The sequence below is a fragment of the Arvicanthis niloticus genome, chromosome 16 (assembly GCF_011762505.2).
Source record: "Arvicanthis niloticus isolate mArvNil1 chromosome 16, mArvNil1.pat.X, whole genome shotgun sequence".
NCBI lineage: Eukaryota > Metazoa > Chordata > Mammalia > Rodentia > Muridae > Arvicanthis > Arvicanthis niloticus.
The window spans coordinates 16,690,875-16,700,588 of NC_047673.1; positions in this window are offsets into that span (position 1 = coordinate 16,690,875).

Consider the following 9,714-nt stretch of genomic DNA (forward strand, 5'->3'; position numbering starts at 1 on the left):
ACATCAATAGAATAATTTTACGGTTGGGGTTCATCACAACACAAAGAACTGTATTGAAAGGTCACAGCATTGAGAAGGTTGAGAACCATTGGTTTCATAGAAAATATCTCAGCTCATGCACTGTTTACTAGATGTCTTCTAAATAAGACAGGGGCAATACGCAAGACCCACAGCTACTAGCTGAAGGCCTGGCTTAGAAGGCTCACTGCTTAGTGACAGATTGAATGGACATGATCATCTCCTACTTCGCATCAAGAACAGAACTGTTACCTCCTTCAAGCCTTGGTGAACAGTGTCTCTCAGAAACGTGGATGTGATTGATAGGGCTTGGTAGTGACCCTAAGTTCTCTTGCTCTGAAGTATAAAAATATAAAGACAAAGGAACCTCAGCTAAACTAGAAGAGCCTGCACATGCCAGTGCCTACTGGCTACTTGGAGTTGATCTGAAAGCCACCTCTTCACCACAGCGAGAGAGCATCAGTCTTCCCAACCCTTCAATAATGCTGGTAATTCTCTGTTCAGTCCATTATCATCAAGATAGGAACGTGGTAGGACTTCTGACTCTGAAGCCATTGTGCTGGTGACCATGATAGAAAGTAATTCCACGCACACTCACTCTCGACCTGATGCTAGCTTTTTGTTGGTTGGGACTTCTAATATCGTTAACCTAACCTATCCATTTTGATAAATACAACTTAAAGTTCTGCTGTGTGCTTGAATCTGCCATGTGTTGGAAGGTAAATCATTGCTGATGAATTTAGATGTACAAAACAGAGTAAATAGGTTAAGGAAATTGACATAATAACACTTTTCTTTGTAAAAGACTATTTTATTTTACAACATCCTCAATTCCAGAACAAAATCAGGTGAATACAGGCCATGGAGCTTCAGAGTTTGGTATTGGAATGTTTGCTGTGTGACATTGTGTATAACTTTTTTTTAAAACATAGATAAGAGATTTCTTTGAGAATCAGAAGAGAATTTGGACTTTTGAACAAACTATGAACTTTATGAACTTTTATGGGGGTATTTTCAGTTGAACAGACTGCTTTTTGCATTATGTGACGGCACAAATCTATGGGGGGGAGAGTATGATTTAGATGTAGTGTTTCTCCCATAGGCTCCCATGTTTGGACATTGATCCCGGGTATTTGTCTTAGAGAAACTTTGAAAGATGGGACAACCCTAGAGATAGTGGGGCACTAAAAGAGTGGACCTGGAAGGCCAGAGTCTGTCCCTGGCTCTGTCTTGATCTCTCTCTTCTCTGACTTCTTAGTGACATAGACAGTTGTCCCACATTCCTGCCACCAAGCCTTCCTCACTAAGACCCAAAATAAGCCCTACCCCACCTCCCGTCTTTAATTGCTTCTTTTGAGGCATTTGGTCACAATGACAAGAAAAATTATACAATATTCAACATGGCTGAAATGTTGTAACAGGATAAAAACACATATCTAACCTATAATTTATATTTTCTCTGACGAAACCTCATCACTGATATATGTACACAGTGCTTTTCTAGTGAGGTTTTATAAGCAAAGCTTTGTTGCTCACTTTTTTTTTTTAAGATTTATTTCTATTTATATGAGAACACTGTAGATGTCTCCAGACACACACTAGAAGAGGGCACCAGACCCCATTACAGATGGTTGTGAGCTACCATGTGGTTGCTGAGAATTGAACTCAGGACTTCTGGGAGAGCAGTCAGTGCTCTTAACCACTGAGCCATCTTGCCAGCCCCCGTTGCTCACTTCTTTTTCTTCTGAATATTGCATTATCAGGACCAACGTTTCCTTGTGCTTTGTTCCCTAATTAAAATGAAGATGTTAAAATCATCTTTTGGAAACATTTTTGAAATAGGAAGGTGTCCTAACTAGGGTTTTACTGCTGTGAACAGACACCATGACCAAGTCAAGTCTCAATAAGAACAACATTTAACTGGAGCTGGCTTACAGGTTCAGAGGTTCAGTCCATTATCATCAAGATGGGAACATGGTAGCATCTAGGTAGGCACGACACAGGCAGAGCTGAGAATTTTACATCATCCAAAGGCTGCTAGCAGAATACTGACTTCTAGGCAGCTAGGATGAGGGTTTTAAAGCCCATCCCCACAATACCACACCTACTCCAACAAGGCCACACTACTTTAACAGGGCCACACATTCTAATAGTGCCACTCCCTGGGCTGAGCATATATGAACCATAACAGAAGGAATGTTAGATAAACTTTAAGGCAACAGAAAGCTACCTGTTGAGCCTACTAGCTAAGTATGAAGACCCCCTCTATGGAGAGACCCTCACTCAAGTCTCGGGAAGTCATGGCCACCCAAAAACTTGAAAGACACCGAATCTGGATGCAAACAGCAGAGGCTTTATTAGGGAGAGTTAGCCGGCTAACGGTCAATTCGTTTGTCCACACAGGAGCTGAATTGACAAAGACCGGCTGGCTGAGGGGCTTTTTAAAAGGGGAAAACCACAAGCCAGGGGAGAGAGGAGGGGGTGAGGGGTTGATAAGGAAACATAACATAAAAATAGCGGAAAATTCCAGAGGAACCCAACCTAAGTGAGTCAGGGTCATGTGGAAAACACTCTGTATACTCATTCTTATCAAAAATGTGGTCTTGCCATGTCACTGTGGCCTTGCCCTGTCATTGTGGCCCTACCCTGTCACTTGTTCAACTATTTCTCAGTTGCTCGGACACAGCCCTGCCCTGTCATCATGGTTACTAGTTTCTCAGCACCACCTAGATGGCTTGCATTCTTCTCTTCCGGTTCCTGAAACCAGCCACTCTACATTTTTAGCTTGCTTCAGAGAAAATTTTCCATGTCCTTTAAAGTGAGGCTTAGAGAAAAGCCTATATATATTTTATAAAATGATTTTTATAATTTTTCACTCTACAAGTACAGATACGAAATCTATGAATGCTAGGTATGAATTGAAAATTACCAAAGGATTCAAAAACAAATTCTGCAATTGATGTTTGATGTGAACCAGGAAGATCTGATTTTCTCTAAATCTCATTATTTTACCCCTTTGTGGGATTTATAATCGACAGAAGAAGCTACTCCCTTTAGGATCAACTGAGATCTTCTCAGCACTTTTTTTAACCCAAATGTTTGTCAGCAGTTGTGCTGATGTTGAATGACAATCTTCTGGATTGCAGAAGAGGAGTGTGTCTCAGAGCTGCTGTGCACCTAGCACACACACACACAATATGACAAAAGACCAAGAATGGAGGCCACTGAGGAGAAGCCGACCACTCATGAGTAGGTCTCTCTTGCATCATGACAGTGGAGATGGGACAGGCAGATGTGCTTACTCTGTTTCCACCACTGAAATCACACAGCCTGGTGCTCAACAATTGTCTGAGCCATGCACATTTCCCTTCCTCTCCCAAGCTGCTAATTTGACTTTCTCATTTCAAGGTGAGAGATTTTTTTCCACTTTCTTTTTCCTTTTCTTTGTCCTTTTGGGGGGTTGGAAGTAGGAGGATTCTCTGTGTAGCCCCGGCTGTCCTAGAACTCACTCTGTAGACCAGGCTGGCCTCAAACTCAGAGATCTGCCTGCCTCTGCTTCCCAAATGCTGGGATTAAAGGCATACATTCACCATCATTACCCTGCTTCACTCCAATCATTGGAATTAAATTTCTGTTTTTGCTTCTATCATAAAACCAAACCTCAAAATGAATACCAAGGTGATTTTCCATCCACTACATTTCCAGTACTTCATAAAACACCTAGATGAGAATTAGACCTTCCAAGTGGAACAGATCTGCAAATATTTTAATATATCCTCCAGATAATTTTCTGGTAAACCCTCAAACCTGTGCTCACTGATGCTGTAGGTCAGTGGGAATTCTGTTAATAAGAGGACACTTTAACCATCATTTGGTTAATACATAGTGGTTACCTTCTCCTGCTTGATACATGAAGAGCTCTTTTTAGAAGCTTCACAGATATCTCCCTTTAACGAAGTAAACTCACTCTCACTGCTATACTTTGGATTTAAAGTTTAGTTGATTTTGACCCATAAAGCATAAATGAAGATATGGGATTACATTACACACACACACACACACACACACACACACACACACACACACACACACACGATTAAGTGGTGACTGAATAACTAGTAACATCAATAGCATTACAGTCTAAGGACAAAATAGTAAATACAAGTTCGTGTAGACTTTTTACTTTTGTGAAAAATGCAGTCAGAAGCCCCACATGGAATACTATGCTTTGAATGACATTCCTCTTTGAATTGCTTTCAGAAAGTTTTCAATCCTGATGTTTACATTAAATAGGAAAATGGCCTGCAGAGATGTATGAAATGCCTAAGTGGCCAGGAGTGCTTATTGCTATTGCAGAGGACCCAGGCTAGGTTCCTAGCACCCACAGGAATGCTCACAACCACCTGGACACCAGTCCCAGGGTATCCAATGCCCTCTTCTGTATCTATGGGCTCTTGTGCACATGTGATTCACATAAACTCGTGCAGGCACACAACACATTAAATAAATAAATTTTTAAGATGTTATAAAATATTGGTTCTTAAGACTTTATTTTTCCTAATTAAAAAAAGCTGATTAAGGTCACCTGGTGAAGGAAGTGTTAAGGTTCATCTTAAAGAATGCTTCTATTCTGTACATGATTCTCTGTTTTTTTCTCTCTGGTGGCAAATTTCTAATAACAGCTGTGTGTACTTGCCATCTTCAAATAGTTTATACAATTCTAAGGATGCACTAATTGGCTATGTATCTTCACTTTATGTTGGACTTTCTATGCTCACTGGGGCCCAGCCCAGGCACTTCATTTTCAGGTTTTCGCTTGAAGGTAGCTGAGGACAAAGAGTGTCTGCAGGAACAAGACTTGGTCTTGCAAGATATTTAGGGTTACTGTTTAATTATAAAACTTTTACCTGTATTAAGTCTAAGTAATTTTGCTCAAGTATCTGACCTGCCTGTCTGAGTTCCTCTGAGGCCAGAAAACTGCGGTCTCTGGCTTTTAGCACCTCATAGTAAAACAGCAGGGTAGGGGTGGTTGGAGGGGGGATTAAGTAAAGGATTAATTGCTAGGGCTGTTTCCCTCTTGTCCAGAAGCCTTGCCTCTGGTCTTTCCCTTGTCAGGCTGGGGAGAGGTTTGCATCATTAAACTTTTATTAAACCAGGAGAAGAGAGTCATGCTAGCAGAAGGAAAAACGTTTACTCAAACAAATATAGATTAAACTCACATAAATTCATATACATATACATGCATATACATTCATGCAACTTCATGCAAAACAGTTGGGCTCAGCTACATACTTATTTCATAATTACATACTTACACATACACACATACACACTTATTTCTACCCTTTTATTGTTAAGTGAACTAAACTCAAGTCTGTAAGAAGAAAGTTTTGTCCTCTTTAGTAAGATTAAGCCTGCCTTGCTATTAAGAATAGACCTGTTCTGTCCCATGGTAAGGGGAAGCTTCCTGCTCCTTCTGCTCTCTCTGCAGCTTCTTCTTTTTCCTCTTTCCCTCTGCATTTTGCATATACCTCTCTTAGTTTTTAGGGTATCTTATAATTTCTGAGTTATTCTACTCGGCGTTCTCCTTCTAATCTTGCTCTCCCCTCCTGCTCTGATGTCACTGTAGGACTTTCAGGTCTCAGTTTGAATTTAAAATGGAAAAGAATCCCACTGTCCCAGGATACATTCTGGAAGGAGCACATTCCTTAGTCAGAGGACACTTGCTGGATTAACATTCAGAGGAAAAAGGGAGAGGCTGATTAACATTCCTCAGACCACAGGGGAGGGAACTCACCTCTGGTGAGGAAGACCCAGAGCACATAGACACATTCTAGGAGAAGGGCCCAGGATGGGTGGTGGTCAGGAAGCTGAGTCCTTAATGTAATAAACCCAGACAGGCAGAAGACACTCATTGTCATAAAAATAATGTGCTAATCTGAGTCACCTAGAGACGGGACCTGAGAAGGTCAGTCTTTGCCCTCATAAACTCTGTATAAAAACTGCTCCCAACTTTGGCTCTGGGTTCCTCTTGTCTGTGTATAGGGGAACTCCAATATACTGGTTAAGATCTTATCATCAATAAACCTCATGTTATTGCAGTGAATCCCGTCTGTGAGTGTTTCTGGGGGAGCGTGTCCCCTGGTTTTGGATCTTAGAGTCCAACATCACAATGCCTTTGAGTGAAATGCTCTTACTCCTAATTGCCATGCAATGTAACCTTTCCTAGTCTTTTGTACATTTTCTAGGAAAATAGATCACATGTTTTGTTCCAAGCACCTCCTTTTTCTTCTATTTTTTCACAAAAGTTCACTAGAAGTTCAAACATAAGTTCAAAATATAAATTGAATAAGAAGTATACAAGATAGAATACTTGCATGCATATCCATTAAGAATAATTATCTGGATAAATAATTTATCTAGACAATTATTGAATATTTATATTCATCATCTGTCACCAGCTCTACAGGTTCATGGAGAGTTAAAGACCATAACTAAGTTATCATTGAAGTTTTGTATAAATAAACCCAGTCAATATTTTCTGTCCTTGCTCCTATAATAAGTCATTAGTTCCCTTTTTATGACCTTTGATTAGTTGTTTTCACAACGTCTTGGAATGTGCTCTAAGTTGTAATTGTCTGCTTTTTATCTCAGAAGCAATTAACTCGTGACACTTGAAGACTGGCAGAGTTCTCATTGCAGTTTCCACATCAGAAAGGACTTGATAGCAGTCCTATTATAAAAGATCTTAATAATTACTAATAAAATTTTAGAAATTCTTATAGGATCATAATTAAGAATTAAGAAGGTTTTTTTGTTTGGTTTTGGTTTTGGTTTTTTTTTTTTGTCTTTTTTTTTTTTTTTTTTTTTTTGGTTTTTTGAGACAGGGTTTCTCTGTGTAGTCCTGGCTGTCTTAAAACTCACTGTGTAGACCATGCTGGTCTCAAACTCAGAAATCTGCCTGCCTCTGCCTCCTAAGTTCTGGGATTAAAGGCGTGTGCTACCACTGCCCGGCTAAGATGTCATCTATTTGTCTATATAGCACCACTACAAGACAGTATATCTTTGTTCACAGAGATCTGCTCAAAAGGGTAGGCTAATACCTAGTGGTTGTTATATATATTTAATAATAACAGGAAAAGCATATTAATAGCAGGAATCTTTCCTAAAATGTAATTTTCTCAGTCTTACCTAAAGAAGAGAATCCACTATAGATTTACAGTCCATGATTGAACCATATCAGAAAGATCACCTGCTAGTGTTTTAGCTTCTCTTAGATGGCTTCTGACTTATGCTGGTTACAGTTTACCCATCTATCCCATTGACAGGATTATTTAAAACTCCGTAGGTACCATCAGTTATTCCTCACTTTGCAGGTTTGCAATTTTAAAATCTTTCATTTCTCATTTCCATGTCCCCAAGCTCTAATCTCTGCATTCTGGAGACCTAGCTCCCTAGATGCAGCTATGTTGTGCTTTAAAAAGGCCCTGGACTCTCTGAAGTATTGTTTTCATTCTGTAGAAGAGAATTTTTGCTTTACCCAAAGATTCTGTATGCCATACAAATGACATCATTTGTGGAACTCATACTTCTATGTTGACTCCTTAGCCTGCTAAGGCCAGTTCAGGGAGAGACATTGTGTATTTGCTTGTTTATCTTGCCGGGAGCCAAGCCCAGGAAATTACCTGCTGTTTTAGAAAGTCTAGTCAGTACAAGGTTAAGAAAGGACATTCACAGGTCACAGGTCTCAGGTCCCAGGAACCTAAAGAACGTCTGGCATTTCCTTGGAGCTGATTATGACAGTGGGATGGTCTAGGGTGATAAGATTATGACAGTGGGAAGGTCTTAGACAGTAAGGATTCCATAGTAAGATAGCCCTAAACAATGACCCTCACCCAAACTTCCCGGTTTGCTGTGTCTTTATAACCTGCCCCCAAAATTAAAGTTTCAGAGCTTGATCAGAACCTCAGACTTGCTCTCATTCTTTGTGTCTCTTGTCCTTTCATTCGTTCGCCCCCTTCCCTAAGGTCTCGTCGAATCCCCTCGGGCCGGGGCATTATCTCACACTTGAAAACTTGAAGGTTAATTACAACCATTAATTCAACCAACATTCTCTACCCCAGGAATCTTGTCCTAATTTCCAAATGAAACAAAATGCCTCCTGGTCTGTATTACTGCCCCACACAGCTTTCTCATGAGCCCAGCAACTGGAAAGGTAGTTAGCCAGTAGCACTGTTATCTCTGTGGCCCACTTAGAGTAGAGATGCTGTGTAAGAAAATTATTAAGTAGCCGGGTGGTTGTGGCACACGCCTTTAATTTCAGCACTTGGGAGGCAGAGTCAGGTGGAGTTTGAGGATAGCCCAGTCTACAGAGTGAGTGCCTGGACAGCCAGGCAGGATTACATAGAGACCTTGTCTTGAAAAACATAATTGACTAGAAGGGTACAGATGTGAAGTGATCTGCACTGTTGTGTCTGCTGATGAATCCTTTCTTTAGAGACATTCTTCAGAATGTGGAAACTTCTGTTTCTGGGTCTGTCTCTATCTCATGTGTGAATGCACATGCGTTTCCTCTTATGATTATATTTTTCATTTTGAGACTCACCATGCAGCCCAAACTGGTCTTGAACTTGAGATCTTTCTGTCTCAACCTCCTGAGAGCCAGGACCACCCACCAGTGTGTACCACTGTATCCATCTACTTCTTTCATATCTTTTTCTGATTAAAAGCCCAAGTTATGGGAATGAAGACCCCCATACTCGGGAGACCCTTCCTCAAGCCTCCGGAATCGCGACCACCCAAAGATCACAAGAAACCATACCTGGATGCAATCAGCAGAGGTTTATTAGGGAAAGAGCTGGCAGCCAGCGGTCTGACCAGGTACTTGCGCTGGAGTCAAGGTCCGACCCCCTCGGCCAGTCCTTGGAGGGTTTTAAAGGGAAAAACCACAAACCAGGGGAGTGGGATGGGGTTGTTAAAGATACAAAACATGAAAACAGTGGAACAATTCAGAGGTATTCACTCTAAATGATTAGTGTCATGTGGAAATCGCCCTGCATTCTTCTCAAAAATGTGGTTTTTACCATGCCATTGTGCCCTATCCGGCCATTTCAGATTGCTATCTTTACTTTTTCCGGCTATAGGGCTAGGGCCCCACCTAGGTGGTAGCATCTTTATCTGTAATCAGGAATGCCTTCCTGCCTTGGGCGAGGCTTGAGGAATGTAATCCAGCAAGTGTCCTTCACCTGGAATGTGAAGGCCTGAAATCTTATTTTCAGTTCTGTAAGGCAAAAAATCTACACATATTTCATAAAATGGCCTTTATAATTTTTCACTCTACAGGAACAGATAAATTACATTTTAACTGCTTTTATGATTTAGTTTTGCCTCTTTTTACTTTTTCATTTATTTATTTATCTGGTGGTTTTGAAAAAGGATCTCATTTAGCTCAACATGGTTTTCAACTCTGTTTGTAACAAAGGCTAGTCTTGAACTCCTAGAACCTCTCCCTCTACGTTTAAGGTGCTGGGATTCTATGTGTGCTCTACCGTGTTCAACAGGGTTTTCTTATCTGTCTTCAAAAGGCCCACTGATACAAGCTTGGCCTTTGATGTTATGGTGAGTTGAAGAAACCTTTAGGGACCTATGGAAGGAAGCTAGATCACCAGAGATCATGCCTTTGAAGGTATTGTGATT